The 18,355-nt window shown below is 40.2% G+C and overlaps 1 long non-coding RNA gene across 1 annotated transcript; it reads left to right on the top strand.

Annotated features, from left to right (window-relative positions):
- The first annotated feature begins 9,748 nt into the window (after nt 1-9,748).
- LOC142651724 (uncharacterized) lies at nt 9,749-16,539 on the top strand. The gene is made up of 2 exons (XR_012847702.1): nt 9,749-10,351; nt 15,897-16,539. It is a non-coding gene; the product is annotated as an uncharacterized LOC142651724 (long non-coding RNA).
- The last annotated feature ends 1,816 nt before the right edge of the window (nt 16,540-18,355 follow it).

Below are 18,355 nucleotides of genomic sequence, written 5' to 3'. Positions count from 1 at the left end.
GATAAATTACATAATAGTTTGGGTCGTTACCAATTATGTATAGTTTTTTTTTATCTTTTATGGTTTTTCCCATAATAAAAGACTTATTATGGGAAAAAGGGCAGTTTAACTTTTTTTTACTTGAAACGTCTGTTTTTATTGTTTTACAACATTTTTATAATTTTTTTTTACTATTTTGACTTGTCCCACTAGGGCACTTGAGGGCCTGATGCCCCGATCGCTACTCTAGTACACTGCACTACATACGTAGTGCAGTCTATTACCGCTGTCAGTTATTCACTGACAGCAAGCCTAGGGGGTTACAAACAAAAGTCTCAGTTAAAAGTGGGTCCAGGCCCCAGAAAGTTTGGGAACCACAGTCTCGCTAAAATACAGGAGGTGTCTTTCTCTAGCAGTGTCTTTAGTATTCCTTAAAAAGGAGGGCAACACATTCATGAATGGTGTCAAGATCTCATCAGTATATTGACTGGCCCCCTTTGTAAATTTATCCCTTCCTGATACTATAGCTCTTCCTGAAATTAGTGCAACTTTTTATGTACCTTGGGTAAGACATAAAATGTGGAGATTGCTGGGTCAAACAACATTTTAAGTTTCTCATCGTTTGTGAGTTTTTTTTTAATTTTGCCTCTAATAATAATTATTTCAGCTCAAATAGATATTCCTCAGTTGGATATCTAGGTAATACTTTGTAGGTGTTTTTGTCACTCAATAGCCTTTTTGCCATATTGATATACAGTAGTCTAACATGTCCATAAGGACGATATTCCCTTCTTTGTCAACAAATCTTCATTCATGCTCAAAGATTCCAATGCTTCTTGTTCTCCTTTTGACAGGTTGGAGTATATTGGGTCTTAAGTAGGAAAAAAGTGTCTTGGTCGCCCAGATCATAATTTCTTCCTCCTCTTTTTGTTTCTGGGTGTCTCCATCCATTATTTTGATACTATGGTATTTGTACAGTGGTAACTTTCAAGCAATTAGATTTATATCATCAATTCATGTAAAATGATTGAATGGTGCAGGGTGTAAAAGATAAAAAAATTTGACAAAGGAATAATTAATATGAACTAAATTGCTCTGATGAAATATTAAAAATGTGCATATTTTTAACATCTGACCAAATATTGCCAATTTCAGTGAAAATTACACTTACCCCTACATCTGGAGTTTGTGCCGTAAAAAAAAGATTTGAAACTCCCATTTAGAGGTGGGGCAATCGAAAATATTGATGTTATTATTTGGGTAGGCATTTAAGTGTGAATATGTGAATTTGCTACAGCCATACAAGTTATAGAAGGAGGTTGCTGCAATTGGGAACTCTGCAGTATTGCAGATGCTTGGGGATTTGCAAGTATAGCCCCATTAATGAGAAGGGAAATGATGAACCAGACTGTGATTATGTATTTTGCCAGTTTTGTTTTGCCCGCATTGTGTATTACCCTCTCTATCCGATTTAAATGTGGGGGTTTTATTTTAGAGCCTCTCTTTGCCTTTTCTTGCAAGCCTAGACGTCGATGCTTTGTACTGTAACATAAGGTTTAAATTAGGTATCACAGCGGTGACACATTTATTGACCAAAAAAGGGACATATTTTCATTTACATAATAAGTTTGCTATCACACATTTAAAATTTGTTTTGATACACAATTAATTTTTGTTTGATGATAAATATTATCATCAAATTATGGGCACATCAATGGAAACCACTTGTGCACCTATTAATGACATTTTTTGTTTGGGTGGTGGGAAGATCAACATGTATTCGCAGAAGATCTTTTGTTTTACACCAGTCCCATTTTTTCGAAGACGATTTATTGATTACATTTGAATTTTTTGGGAAGACGATAGAGACCTATTTTTGAATTTTGTTTCAATTTGAAATAATAATTAATTAGGAATGGGGTTCACTGTTGAAAAAAGAGAGAATAAAATAATTTTCCTTGAGCTATCAATTTCCATCAATGAGAATTGAAAGTTCTAGACAGATTTCTTCCGAAAGGAGACATCAGCCAACAGTTTTCTCCACTTGAAAAGTTCCTGATCTATGCCACTAAATAGTGGTATTCCAGTAGGACAAAACCTTCGGGCAAGACGTTACTGCTTGGAGGGGAAGCATTTTGAGAGAGAATTCAATGTTCTACAGCTACATTTTAAGGCTTGTGGCTATCTGAAAAAGGTCATAAGTAACGTCTGCGGTAAGGCAAAGAAAGTACAGAATCACATTATTGGGACTGTCAAAACCAAGAACAACATCAATTTATAAACACAAGAGCTACAAATTGTACACAACACAAACAGGTCTGCTACTACATGCGACAGATTATCGCTGCATAGTGTCCTATAAGGCACTCTGCGTTTTTTTTTTTAATATCCAGTATTAAATGCTCAGAGAACAAGGTTTCACATGCCAGACCTATAAGGATTGATCCAGTGTCTCCAATTTCCTTCTAAACCTTGGAGCTTAATTTTGATGTACTTAAACATCTACCTACCAGCGGTCCAAGAGTACTCAGTTATTTTTGTAGTTGTTGATCGATTCAAAATGGTTCGGGATAACATCAGTTGTCTCCTAGAGTTCCTCAAACAAGCTCAGGAGCATAACAGGATTCACACAGACCATAGAATACAAGTTTGAGTTGGCAGCAAAGTATGACTATGCACAATCAACATCAATTTCTCTATTCTGCTAACAATTAGCACCAAGTTATATTCGACAATGCATCATCAAACACAATCAAAGACAAACTGGTCACCTTCAAGCTTCAGTTACCTTTGTAATTTTCTATTCACCCTGTATTCCACATTTTACTGGGGAAACTTTTCATCTCAAGTTCTGACCCGGCAAGTTAATTTCCTACTGCTAGACCAAAAGTAATTGATAACTTGGAAAAGTAAGAAGTAGAACAGATGTTAAACTGCAGAAGTTAACAAGACGGCTTACAACATTTAATTGCATGAAAAGGGTATGGACTTGGGAATTTATAATATTCACATCCCTAGATTGATCAAGTAGTTTCATGCTTCTTGTTAAGTTACTGCATATTCAGTTTTCATTGTCCAGAGTCCGACCTTAAAAAGGGGGCAATGTCTGAGATCTCACCTGATTTACTGTAGCGCTCTGTCTGGTCGTTGACTTCTCTGGAGCTGTAGCATCTCATAGCTAATATGACACCACAGTTCCCTGCTCCTTATGATGCACGTCTCGACCGCAAAATTGCAGAGGATGACGTCAGAGGCTGAAGACATGAACGTGGAACTTTTCCTGATGTTCCCCGCTTGATTCTCAACCATGGTGGCGAGTTTTACTGGCGTTTTCCTGTTGACTTCTTGTAATTTATGTTTGACTTGGCTTTGTCTTGACTCCGCTTAATCTGATAATCCATGTATTGATCTCTGGCCTGACACCAACCTTGCTTCTGATACTCGTTTCTGATTACTAAGGTTGGTGCAGGGGTTGGTTGTGGTCTCAGGCAGGATAGTGTACTGTAATTTGACTTTGTTTATTAAATAGGTCCACAATTCTTATAATGGTTGGGGCTCAATTTGTTCTTTTTTTGAAACTATTTTATTAAATTTGTCAAAAAGAACACATCCCACATCTTGGAATAGGATATGCCACAAAGAACCAATATTGTCATGTAGAAAAGAAATCATATAAAGGGAGATGGAGTCTGAAGAGGCTCTTTTTTTAAATATTGAGCTTCAAATTCCCTGGCTCCCTTCAGACATTCACACATACACATACGTAGTATATTATACAATTCTTGTCTTCATGCATCTGTCAAGAGAGGAAGCTCATGGCATAGGTACCCAATAATAAATTAATATGCATTGGGCTCCCCTATTGGTAGCAAAAATAATTTAATCCCCTAATTCGTTTTTTTTTCCCTGAGGTGCTCAGGAACTAAGCTAAGTGTGCCCCTGAACCTCTACCCTGCTGGTATCTCTAACAGTAAGAGAAAGGAGAGGGAGAGCAGAAAGAGCCTACACAACCAGTAGCAGTGTGCTGTGGGATCTTTGTCAGAATCGGCAGCACAACCGGTTATGTACAGGAGTTACTCAGACTCTACAGCAGCAAAAGGATAGGGAATATTAAATAAAGACTATTTAGATAGTTGCTTAAATACGAATTTAGGAAGCAAATTAACAGTAGAAAAAAAAGTGCAAAAATGTTGCTACCAAATAGAATGTTGCCTGGTTTGACAAGCTTCTGTCTAGTCTAATTTTGGAAAAACAACTAGAATTCATATACCTAAAACATTTTTTTTCAGCCAAACTTAAAAAATTAACATTGCTCCAGAATCCATACATGTAGTAAGTGTGTGAACTATTTCTCTCCAAATTGAGTGTTTTTTACTCCAGACCTGTTAATAAATTATGGACTGCCAGGCATGTAGGAAATAAAATAACTGACATAGAACCACCTATTCAGCAATGCTCTGGAGAATATGTCAACATTCACATCAATTCAAGTCCACAATGGGTTATAATCTAATTTCCCAAACACACATACACGTTAGGGACAATTTCATTCAAGTCAGTTAACCTATCAGTACATTTTTTGGAGTGTAGGAAGAAAACAGAGTACACCATGCATACATGAGGATATTATACAAGTTCCATGCGGAATATTGACTTTCATCAAATTTGAACCCAAGATCTCAGTGCTATGTCTATGCACCCAGAAGTGTGTTTCAGACTTCATATCTCAAGGGAGTGAAATCTCCGATTCTCATTTCTCAAATTACAAGCTTCTGTGATTATATTAGAATAGTAACAGGATTAACATCATTATTCTTATGACTATTATTCTTATTATATGTTGCAGAGACAATATATGAGAACCCAACATATAAATGCAGATATCCAATCCCGGCTGTGGTCCTGGTCTACTAGTGGAGTCAATTAAGTTTTGCTCCACTGATGCTTTGTCAAGTAATATGATGCACTTGGCGGTGCCATAATTTCTCATGACCCAAGGGATCATTGTGGTTCTAACCTGCCAAGATATGTTGTCAAATTAATGCAAGTTGATAATTGATTGATAGAAATGACTTAAAATACATCTATTCCAAAGACAGGTTTGAAATAAATGTCATAAAAATGTTCCTTATATACTCAGTAGCAATGTCAGAGTCGTGTGCTGCAATTGTCATTTAATATTGTAAGCTTTGCTTACTTTCAATCATTTTATTGGGGATATAGTGCACCATGTGGCAAGATTACTTTACACAAACACAATACATATTAATAAATCTCTAGATTATGCGGCACGGTTGAGGAAAAAAAAAAAGTGACCTAGATCCTTAATTTTAGAAATAATGTTACTTGCTCAATAAACGTGCCTACAAAGTGAATTATGGTAGGTCTGTTCACGCCAAGTGTTTCTCAGCCATATTATTATTATTTTATTTATTTCAGTTACTTATATAGCGCCAACATATTACGCAGCGCTGTACAGAGGTCCACTTTTTTACTGTCCCCATTGGGGCTCACAATCTAAATTCCCTATGGGTATGTTTTTGGGGTGTGGGAGGAAACCGGAGTACCCGGAGGAAACCCACGCAAACACGGGGAGAACATACAAACTCCATGCAGATGTTGTCCTTGGTTGGATTTGAACCCAGGACCCTTGCGCTGCAAGGCAATAGTGCTAACCACTGGACCAAAATTGCTGCATGCCTCAATGACCCCTGTTTTATGTTTCATGTCAGTTCCAATGCAGTGCATCAGATTTGACAAGGAGAAAACATACTTATGTGAACAAGCCATAAGAGTAATAGAAATCATTTCAGTCTTATCCCAGGTGACAAAGTAGCTTCTATAGAGTCAATGGACAGCAGCCTTTACAATTAAATGGTTGGTAAATAGAATACTATTGATATAACACAGGGCAAACATTGTGCTCATTTATTTTGTAATAGCCTTTACTTCTACGTTGTACAGTTACACAATTGAATTTATTAAAGATCACGGTTTTATTGGACTACAACATTTGGTAGCTGTTGTGCAACAACAAAGCTTTAGAATACTGAACCTAGATATTGTATTTGTAACAATAGTGCAATTGTCTGCTATGAAATATTCCTTCTGTAACATTTTTTTAATTATTCATTACATAGGGAAGGCCAAAATTATCTAACTTTTTTCATAACAAAGAAAATATTTTAATCAGTTTTACCCAACCTGTGGCTCCAGTTATTACATACTCCCAGCATTCCATGGCAAATTAAGTTGTAAAGCTCTAAAAGGCAAATTTTATATATCACAGCTTTGCTAATATATATATATATATATATATATATATATATATATATATATATATATATATATTAGTGTATATATATATATATATATATATATATATATACACACTACCGTTCAAAAGTTTAGGGTCACTTAGAAATTTCCTTATTTTTGAAAGAAAAGCACAGTTTTTTTCAATGAAGATAACATTAAATTAATCAGAAATACACTCTATACATTGTTAATGTGCTAAATGACTATTCTAGCTGCAAACGTCTGGTTTTTAATGCAATATCTACATAGGTGTATAGAGGCCCATTTCCAGCAACCAACACACCAGTGTTCTAATGGTACATTGTGTTTGCTAACTGTGTTAGAAGGCTAATGGATGATTAGAAAACACTTGAAAACCCTTGTGCAATTTTGTTAGCACTGCTGTAAACAGTTTTGCTTTTTAGAGGAGCTATAAAACTGACCTTCCTTTGAGCTAGTTGAGAATCTGGAGCATTACATTTGTGGGTTCGATTAAACTCTCAAAATGGCTAGAAAAAGAGAGCTTTCATGTGAAACTCGACAGTCTATTCTTGTTCTTAGAAATGAAGGCTATTCCATGCGAGAAAGTGCCAAGAAACTGAAGATTTCCTACAACGGTGTGTACTACTCCCTTCAGAGGACAGCACACACAGGCTCTAACCAGAGTAGAAAGAGAAGTGGGAGGCCCCGCTGCACAACTGAGAAACAAGACAAGTACATTAGAGTCTCTAGTTTGAGAAATAGAGGCATCACAGGTCCTCAACTGGCAGCTTCATTAAATAGTACCCGCAAAACGCCAGTGTCAACGTCTACAGTGAAGAGGCGACTCCGGGCAGAATGGCAAAGAAAAAGACATATCTGAGACTGGCTAATAAAAGGAAAAGATTAATATGGGCAAATGCACACAGACATTGGACAGAGGAAGATTGGAAAAAAGTGTTATGGACAGACGAATCGAACTTTGAGTTGTTTGGATCACACAGAAGAACATTTGTGAGACGCAGAACAACTGAAAAGATGCTGGAATAGTGTCTGACGCCATCTGTCAAGCATGGTGGAGGTAATGTGATGGTCTGGGGTTGCTTTGGTGCTGGTAAAGTGGGAGATTTGTACAAGGTAAAAGGGATTTTGAGTAAGGAAGGCTATCACTCCATTTTGCAACGCCATGCCATACCCTGTGGACAGCGCTTGATTGGAGCCAATTTCATCCTACAACAGGACAATGACCCAAAGCACACCTCCAAATTATGCAAGAACTATTTAGGGAAGAAGCAGGCAGCTGGTATTCTATCTGTAATGGAGTGGCGAGCGCAGTCACCAGATCTCAACCCCATAGAGCTGTTGTGGGAGCAGCTTGACCGTATGGTACGCAAGAAGTGCCCATCAAGCCAATCCAACTTGTGGGAGGGCCTTCTGGAAGCATGGGGTGAAATTTCTCCCGATTACCTCAGCAAATTAACAGCTAGAATGGCAAAGGTCTGCAATGCTATAATTGCTGCAAATGGAGCATTCTTTGACGAAAGCAAAGTTTGAAGGAGAAAATTATTATTTCAAATAAAAATCATTATTTCTAACCTTGTCAATGTCTTGACTATATTTTCTAGTCATTTTGCAACTCATTTGATAAATATAAGTGTGAGTTTTCATGGAAAACACAAAATTGTCTGGGTGACCCCAAACTTTTGAACGGTAGTGTATATGTATATATAGCTTTATGTATTTTTCCATATATTTTTATATATAATGTCTGTAAAGGAGGCAATATAACAGATTATTAGTCAGATTAATTGTTTGCAGACACTAAAAGCAATAAATTAATACTCTCCCCCGTTTAGCATGTGCCAGATCATCATGCCCTGTTCATTAATCTGGAATAGACTAAAAACAATGTCCTCTGGTGTTACTCCCTACCACCTTTTAAAGTAGATAACTAGTGAAAGATGTTCATAAGCACAACTTTGAAGCCCAACATCTTTTTTCAAAGTCCAAAAGTGTCATAGGGGAGTGAATCTTTAAGCATTCTGTACTCCATTGATTTTACAAATGTGAATCACTCTGATTAGCTGTCAGTCTTAAACTGGGAGAATCCATTCTACTATATTTATTTGGAAGTCTTAAACAGCAGAAATAATCATTTCACTGTAAGTAGACCGTTATGTATATTGCAAAGCTAAAGACCAGTAATAGTGAGCACAGTGCCCATATGTTTCAAGCTCTGTTTGCCACTTTTTTGTTGCATTTTTTCTGTCACCATGGAGCTCAATGGCGAGGGAAACGGAAGTTGAGGTTTGCCTTTCCGTTGAGGGGTTAACCGACAGAAACCTCCAACGGAACCCCTCAACTGAAGGGCAACGCTGATGTGAACACAGCCTAACACATATGGTAGGCTTAGATACAGGGCCCAAGTGCATGTGTGATACTGTTTGTTGGACCCTGTATCTAAGCCTAAGGTAGGCTTAGATACAGGGTTCAGCAGACAGTAATCTTATACAGTATACGATTACTGTCTGCTGGGGCCCAGTATCTAAGCCTGCCACATGGTAGGCTTAAAAGGGTTTGTCCAGATACTAACTGCTGATGGCCTATCCTCAGGATAGGCCATCAATAGCTGGTGGGTCAGGGTCCGACTCCCGGGACCCCCGCCAATTAGCTGTTTTGAAGGGGGTGCATTGCTTGTACAAGCACTGCTTCCCCTTCATTTTCCTTACTTGCTCACACTGTGAATCGCTGACGTGTCCATGTCGGCGATTCAGTGTGAGAAAGTGACCGGAATGAAGGGGGAAGTAGTGCTCGTACGAGCACTGCACCCCCTCCAAAACAGCTGATTGGCGGGGGTCCCGGGAGTCGGACCCCGACCCATCAGCTATTGATGGCCTATCCTGAAGACCCCGACCTATCAGCTCCAGCAGAGTGGCATTGAACTTACCCTCCCCTTCGGCTGCAACGGAGCTCCTTACTCCATCCAGGGTCTGGATGTTGTGCGAAGCGCATAGCGTTGTGACGTCATGGGCTGCACACAGCGCTGTGTTGTCAGGACCTCCGCTGCGCTCCGGAAAAATGAAGGTAAGTACTGTCAGTTACTATAGTAACGGTGGTCCGTGTAGTTTATTACATAGGCCCCAGTTACTATAGTAACTATTCATTGATGTTGTGCAGGGGGCCGTGGGCCCCCCTGGGTTTGGGGCCCAGTCGCAATTAAACCCCTATAGTTCCACCAGTGGTTTTATGAGCCATGATAGAGTGATGAGGGAGCCGAACTGGAGAAGAGGAGCAAAGAGGTGAGTATAATTTTCTTTTTTATTTATTTATTTAAATCAGGGGTCTCAAATTCGGCCGGGTATATGGGCCGCACATAGAAAAAAACGTTGACGAGCCGCATTACTTTCAAATTTGATACATTACAAATTATTGTTAATCAATATGTTATTTGAACTACTATAACAATACTACATTACTATCATAATACTACTGTGAAGGATGGAGTGGACAGAAGTTAATGTTTATAATAATTTTCTTTCTTTAATAAAATATAGACTATAGAGTTGTGTACATAATTGTGATGAAGCAATAGTAATAGGATTAGATAAGTATACGTGGCAAGATGGCCCCTGAACAGGGACTACGCACTAATAAAATAACAAGTCACTTCCTGGTATGAACAAACTATGAACTATGAAGACATATCTAAAGGACCAGATAAGGGTGAACCTATCCAAGGATGACACAAAGTAACAAGAGGCTTACAGTGATACGTGCTTTTATAAAAGTGTGATAACATGTACCCACCCCCAGGAGAAAGGAGATATAGAACAAATGTGTGTAATAAATAAATCAGTGACGCCTGATGCTGAGTGAGGAGCTTTGTACCAGACTCTGTGTGGTGTGATTCCTTTCGTACGAACTCAGCGTATTATCCCTGCCGGTTGAGACTGATTAGTACCCGAACATTTTGGCGCTCGACGTGGGGCCACACTCGAGGGATAAGCCGTGTCCGTGATCGACGACCCCCAGACGCCTCAACATTGAATCGCCAGCCACGCTCCCAGGAAGTCTGATCAGCTTCAAATAAAACACGGTAAGGTTAAGTTCATGTTTATGAATATTGGCTCTTATCCGTGTGGGAGAGTGAGCAGGTGATAAGATACCGAGGTATTTGGAGTCGATCCCGGCCACACTCTCAGCGACAGAGAGTTAACCCGCTGTGTGGTTCCAAGAATCATAGTATAGATAGTCGCGTCTCGCCGGCATAGGTGATAAGTATAAGTGTGATAATTTAATTGGTCGCAGGGTATAGGTTGATACCATTAAGACGACAGGTGTAATAATTTAATTTAATTGGTCGCAGGGTATAGGTTGATACCATTAAGACGACAGGTGTAATAATTTAATTTAATTGGTCGCAGGGTATAGGTTGATACCATTAAGACGACAGGTGTAATAATTTAATTTAATTGGTCGCAGGGTATAGGTTGATACCATTAAGACGACAGGTGTAATAATTTAATTTAATTGGTCGCAGGGTATAGGTTGATACCATTAAGACGACAGAGACAGACAGTCAGTTATAATTGTGTTAAAAAAAATAAATAAATAAATAAATAAAAATTGTGTTTTGTGTTCAGAAACATCGAGAATAAGGTTTCATTCTCAGGACGGTGTTAAATATAGAACAGTATGGTTAATGTGTTTAAAACAAGGAGACAGGCAAAGGAATGTGGTTCATTAACCGCAAAAGAGATAGTAGAAAAAAGAGAAGGCAAGAAGAATGTAGAAAATAGTAAGAAAGTTATGCACATATGTGGCATATTTATAGATGGAAGATTACAACCAGGAGAATGGGCTGCAGCTCTTAGGGAAAACAAGGGAAGATTAAGTGACGAAGGAAAGTTAGATGAAGCATTAGCTTGGCAAAGAACAGCCATAGCCATAACTAAAGACAAGTTTACTGAGCAAGAAATACGAGACAGAAAGGGTAAAATCATCAAATATGTGTATTACAAAGAACGTGTCCAGCCACCGCCCTATAATGGCGACGGTGGAATTCTAACTTCGTGGGAGTGTCCCAGTTGTGGTTAACAGAACCCGCCCCAAGTTGAATATTGTGTATCATGTCACTTTCCACGCCCCGATCCTCCCATATATGCCACGCCTTCGGCACCACTCCCCGCCCCAGGAGGCCATCTTGGTACACCTAAACCTGTTGTTCCGTTATATCCGGTACTCACACAAGAAGGTGGATTTTATAAGCCCCCTCCGTAGGATGTGGCCACGCCCGGCCCAACCAAATCAGTATGAAATAATCACCTTGTTAATTTTGTCATTTGTAGTGTTTTTTCTATTTACAGAAGTTCCAGTTTTAGTTCACTGATGAAACAACACGTCATCATAATATAGAGATGGTGGCCGTCAGATTGTACGGTTAAACATTAACGTAGATAATTCCTGTACAATGGTGTGATAAATGATTGCAGATACGTATGTTGTTTTGCCGGCATTGAAAGTGTTAAGATTGTGAGAAGCTGCGAGTTTGTGACCTCCCTCCCCCCTAAAGTGTGCTGTGTTTGGGAGGAGGAGGAGGGGGGCTGACTGGGTGCAGTCTGCAGGGCTGATGAGACAGAGGGATCTCAATATGCACTGCTGAGATATATATATATCAGTAATGTCTACAAACCTAAATACATTTCTTCTCTTTTGCGCAAGCGCTGTTGGTTATAAAAGTTACGATATTTATGTGTTATAATGTGATCAGAGATAATATTTTCTGTTTTATTGAATAACTAACTACAATTGTTTTGTTTTTGATTTCACACATGAGTTATGTCATTGTAAAGATCAAATGTTTGTCAGGAAAAAGTCATTTTTGTTTCAGGCTGTTGTACATTACAAGGGGTTAAATTAGTGTTATGTTGAGATGTAGTTGTGAACTCTGCTACATCACTCTCGCAGAGTCCACAAAGGGGGGAAGGGTGAAGGAACTGATCAGGTACAATTTTGGTTTATGTGTAAGAGACCATCCCCCTCCAGCAAAGTTACACAGGAGGCGAGGTGACATCACTCACACGAGTCTTTATGGATTTAGATGAGGGAGAAGGCAAAACAAAACTTGTCTGGACATTGTTAATTTGATGTAAAGTTTTTGGGAATGTTTTATTTTTATTTGTTTTTGTATTAATCAAGTATTTGCAGAACCTGATAAAAGTGAGATTCTCAAAGTATTCTGGATTATCAGCTGAATGAGGAGGAGTTGTGTTTGGTAGCGGCTTGTGACACCAATCCATGGAGTACCTCTACGCAAGCATATACTTTGTACTGTACTGAACAAAATGGACATGACACTGCGGTTCTCACACAAAGTCATGGACCACAGCAGAGCCCGATAGTATATTATTCAGCTAGACTAGACCCTGTGGCCCGAGGTTCCCCATCATGTGTGAGAGCTATCATTGCTGTAAATTCAATGTTAAACAAGGCCTCAGATTTGGTCCTGGCATTTCCACCACATGATATATATATTACTGCTATTCTAACTCAAGTACAACCTAAGCATTTGTCCACTGCAAGACATTTGAGATTAACCTGTGCGCTTCTTCTCCCTGAGCAGGTTACTTTACACCGCTGTACTACATTGAACCCAGCTACCTTACTGCCTTTGGAGCAAGGGGGGAGAAGACGTAGGTAAAGTATGGTCACAATTTTTGTCTGAAACTGATGAACATGATTGTATGGCCCTTATGGCCCAGGAAACAGTGGGCTTCGCACATGTAAAAGATACCCCACTCCAAAACCCAGACCTAAATACTCTTTGTGGATGGTTCAAGGTATTTTGTAGAAGGATCTTTTCTTACAGGATATGCAGTAACCACCGAAGATGTAGTCCTAGAAGCAGCCTCCTTACCAGCGTCCCGCTCAGCACAAGAAGCGGAGCTTAAGGCCCTGGCAGCAGCATGCCAACATGCAGAAGGAAAGACAGCAAATATATACACTGACTCTCGATATGCATTTGGGATTGCACACGATGATGGCCCCATATGGAGGGCAAGACAATTTTTGACCTCTGCAGGTACACCTGTAAAGAATGCAGACTTTGTAAAATATTTGATGGCGACCCTGATGTTACCCACAGAAGTAGCAGTAGTAAAAATTAAAAGCTCACACTAAGGTGAGTTCACCAGAGACAAAAGGGGAAATGCCCCGGCAGACGAAGCGGCAAAGCAAGCAGCACAGAAGCTACCCGTGTTAGCAGCCGTATGTCAGATAAAAGATCCAGAGGAAACAAGACCAGCTGTAAGCCCGGAACTACGGCAAAAAACTTCAAGGACAAGCAACAAAAGAAGAAAAAGACAAGTGGACGGCCCAAGGAGCAACGCTACGAAAAGATGGCCTCTGGCAATGCCAGAATAAACTGTGCCTGCCTAAGACAATGTTCCCAATGATGGCCCAGATAACACATGGAGAGACACACCAATAAAAAACGGCAATGATGGACTTGGTAAACAAGGTGTGGTATGCCCCAGGGTTTAGTGTGATGGCCAGCAGTTTTACACAAGGATGCATGATCTGTGCAACACATAATATTGGAAGAACTGTAAAAGTACCACAGAAGCACACACCCAGACCTATATATCCGTTCCAGAGACTGCAGATAGACTATATTCAACTACCCAAAGTTGGTACCTAGGAGTATGTGCTTGTTTGTATTGATCTCTTTTCAGGATGACCAGAAGCTTTTCCAGTAACCAAAGCTACAGCCGTAGCCACAGCAAAGAAACTGATCAACGAGGTGGTGTGCAGATATGGAGTTCCAGAGGTGATCGAGAGCGACAGAGGAACTCATTTTACGGGTGAAATCATGAACCATGTGTTGTCAGCTCTAGGCATAAGTCAAGCCCTACATACACCATACCATCCACAAAGCAGTGGGAAGGTTGAGAGACTAAATGGGACTCTCAAATTGAAAATCCAAAAAGCAATGGTAGAAAACGGGAAACCATGGACCGAGTGTCTACCATTAGCCTTGTTCTCAGTAAGATACACGCCCACAAAAAGAACAGGTCTCAGCCCATATGAGATCTTATTTGGGTCGGCTCCCAGATTAGGATGTTATTTTCCACAGGTGCTCCAAATGCAGTATGGTAGACTAACAGATTATGTATCAACGCTTGACAAACAATTGACCAAGGTGCATGCACAAGTCTTTGCTTCCATTCCAGGTCCTGATTCAGTTGACGTATAAGCTAGAACCAGCAGATTGGGTCGTTGTTAAAAGACACGTGAGGAAAAGTCTAGACCCAAGATTTGATGGTCCTTTTCAAGTCCTACTCGTTACAAGCACCTCAGTGAAGCTCGAAGGAAAGGCAAGCTGGATTCACGCCAGTCATTGTAAAAAGGTTCTTCAGCCAGAAGAATGAAGATCTTTGCGGTTGTTGCGGCGGTTGTTGCGTGTGCTCTTATACAAAAAGGCAGAACTGCTACTCCTGTACACGTAATCAGTACAGAATCACTGGAACAGTTCAGGACAGGGTGGGCGAATGCCACAGTGGATAGAAAGGAGGGTAACTACACATGTAAGGCCAATGCCCCGTGTTATACTACAAATGTGACTACAACCGAAGGGACTTGGAAAAAAGGACCACATGGAGGGACTGTGTACCTTCACATAGACAAAACAGCCAACATTAGCATACAAGAAGAGACGCCGGGGCTGTGGTTTTGTTGTTATGAACCAGATTTACAGTATCGACAGAAATATACAACCAGTAAAAATAGAAACGAAATGATAAATAAGACTTATGAAAGATGCAACAAGGAGAGGCTCAACTCTACGATTGTAATAAAAGAAACTGATGGGATGATATTATGTATGAATAATAGCCAAATAAGAAATAGGAGATATTTTGTATTCTTGATAACAATTTTAAGAGATATTTAGGAGTATTGAATGGTATACAGTTAGAAACCCAAGAGACCATCTCTCAAAATAGTCACATATTTACAAGGGGAAAAAAGAGATCTGAAAGGAAGTTTTGACCCCCATGTGTATATAGATGCTATAGGAGTCCCAAGGGGGGTCCCAGATGAATTCAAGGCCCGGGATCAGGTAGCAGCTTGATTTGAATCATTAATCCCTATGATCACAGCTAACAAAAATGTAGATTGGATAAATTATATCTATTACAACCAGCAACGGTTTGTTAACTATACTAGGGACGCTTTACAAGGTCTAGCTGACCAGTTAGGACCCACATCTACTATGACTTTCCAGAACCGTATGGCCCTTGATATGATACTAGCAGAAAAAGGAGGCGTTTGTGCCATGATAGGTACTACCTGTCGTACTTTTATTCCAGATAACACAGGACCAAACGGCAAAGTAACCATGGCAATCAAACAGATTGTTTCTTTATCCGAGGAATTAAAACGAAATTGAGGTTTCACAGACCCATGGGATCAGTATTTCTCATGGTTAACCGGATGGCAGAAAATTCTGGCCCAAATTGGGATTGTAATCTTAATCTTTCTAGTGCTTTTCGCAGTTATTGCTTGTTGTGTATTACCATGTATGAAGAAATTAATGACTAAAACTATAACTGAAGTAACTCCCACTTTTATGTTTTCTTCAGAAATTGAAGGACTTTTACCAACTCCATCCATGAAAACAACCACCCTTTATCGAGACTATTGTTCTGAAGATGAATAGATAGTGTAGGGTGTGCACCGACTCTTTAAGTCCAGCTACAAAGGGGGGTCTCCTAATAGGGGAGGCTCGTCTCAAACTGGTGAAAAAATCCTTTTACTCCCCTTTCCCAGAGCACGGACACACTTAGGTTAAGAAATGAAGAAAATAATGATAAAAGGGGGGACTGTGAAGGATGGAGTGGACAGAAGTTAATGTTTATAATAATTTTCTTTCTTTAATAAAATATAGACTATAGAGTTGTGTACATAATTGTGATGAAGCAATAGTAATAGGATTAGATAAGTATACGTGGCAAGATGGCCCCTGAACAGGGACTACGCACTAATAAAATAACAAGTCACTTCCTGGTATGAACAAACTATGAACTATGAAGACATATCTAAAGGACCAGATAAGGGTGAACCTATCCAAGGATGACACAAAGTAACAAGAGGCTTACAGTGATACGTGCTTTTATAAAAGTGTGATAACATGTACCCACCCCCAGGAGAAAGGAGATATAGAACAAATGTGTGTAATAAATAAATCAGTGACGCCTGATGCTGAGTGAGGAGCTTTGTACCAGACTCTGTGTGGTGTGATTCCTTTCGTACGAACTCAGCGTATTATCCCTGCCGGTTGAGACTGATTAGTACCCGAACACTACATTACTATAACAATACTACATTACTATAATAACAATACTACATTACTATAACAATACTACATTACTATAATAATACTGTTAGTTTTAAACTTACCGGAAATTTGTGAGTACTCCATGTGCTTATTTTAACAATCCAGTTTTCCAGTTTAAGCGTTGTCAAATGCAGTCTGGCTGCTCAGTTGGCAGTCACAAGAATGTCAAGATTGGGCAGTCCCTTTTTAGATAGTGCCACAGTGCCCTCTGTAGATAATGCGACACAACCCCCTCATAGGTAGTGCAACAAAGCCCCCCTCGTAGAGAGTGCAACAAAGCCCCCTCATAGGTACCACTACACAGCCCCTCTCCCAGGTAGTGTCACACAGTCCCCCTCCAAGGGAGTGCCACACAGCCCCCCTCCCTGGCAGTGCCACACAGCCCCCTTCACAGGTAGCGCCACACAGCCCCCTCCCTGGTAGTTACACACAGCCCCCCCACTGGTAGTGCCACACAGCACCCCTCTCTGGTAGTGCCCCACAGCCCCACTCCCTGTAGGTAGCACCTTTGGCGCCCTCTCTAGTAGTGGAATCCCCGGCCAAAGCGTTGGCAACACTCTTTCCGGGGATTTCACTTCTAAAGCAGCCATGACGGCTGCGTCAGCACCCGGCAGCCGATTGGCCCACCCAACGGTAGTGGGCCAGCGGCTCTTGCCCGGGTACACTGGGTGCTGACGTCGCGTCTGCGTAATGTGCAGGAGGTGGGTTACACTATCTACAGGGCTGTGTGAGCGGCATTTGCTATGGGGGAGGTGTGCGGCACTCGTTATGCCGACTCTCCCAAGAATGTCTCGGGAGCTTAGGTGCACCACGGGCCGCAGATGACAGGGTCCTCATGTGGCCCGCAGGCCGCGTGTTTGAGACCCCTGATTTAAAAGGTGGGCGGAGGTTAGTGTCATACTTTGCTATGCCCCATAGAGTAAAATGTATGCGAGCTAGAGGCAGAAAAATGTTGCAAAAAAGCCACAAATGTAAGCCACAAAACTCAACTAAAAGACCATCTTTTTCAATTTAAATATATCAAACTGATGCAGAATTAATATATGTGGACTAATATGTTTAGTTCTCAAACATGTGGTCTCTATTTTACAGTAGAATATCTCTTGCATCTTCTGCTAATCTTTTCGTTTCCCTCAAACTGATGACTTTTCTAAATACATGCTGTAGATGTTGGTCGACTGATACTTCACCCGACTCTAGCATAAACCTGCAAGCTTGCACGTTTATTTTTTGGGGAGAGGTAAATATGTTTCTGCCAGACCACTTTGGCAACGGCTTATCTCACGGAGGAACAAATTATTTTTCTTGTTCAAATCCAACATGCCCAATCCTTCTTTGCCCCAAAATCTGCCTAAAAGAGATGTCCAAACACATTGATAAGTTAGCTGAGTCCTTGCGGGTTTCAACAGACTTTTATCTAAAGAGGATGGCCTGCTTAAGGCTGGTCTACTCACTCTGAGACTATTTGCAGTGCAGTTTTTAAATTTTAACTGTTCAGTGACAGTTGAAGACTAGAGAAATGCACTGAGTTGCATTAAACTCTGTACAATCCATTAGACTGAAACGGTGGCGCAAAGACTCGACAGTTAAAATTGGAGTGTCACACTACAAAATGTTTCCATGTAGCTCCATCCTAATATTTTCAGTTCATTCCCTTACAACATGTGAAAAACTGTATGTGATTGCATGAACCAAATATATTTT

The sequence above is a fragment of the Rhinoderma darwinii genome, chromosome 5 (genome assembly GCF_050947455.1).
Source record: "Rhinoderma darwinii isolate aRhiDar2 chromosome 5, aRhiDar2.hap1, whole genome shotgun sequence".
Lineage (NCBI taxonomy): Eukaryota > Metazoa > Chordata > Amphibia > Anura > Rhinodermatidae > Rhinoderma > Rhinoderma darwinii.
This window is presented reverse-complemented; position numbering and strand designations above follow the sequence as displayed.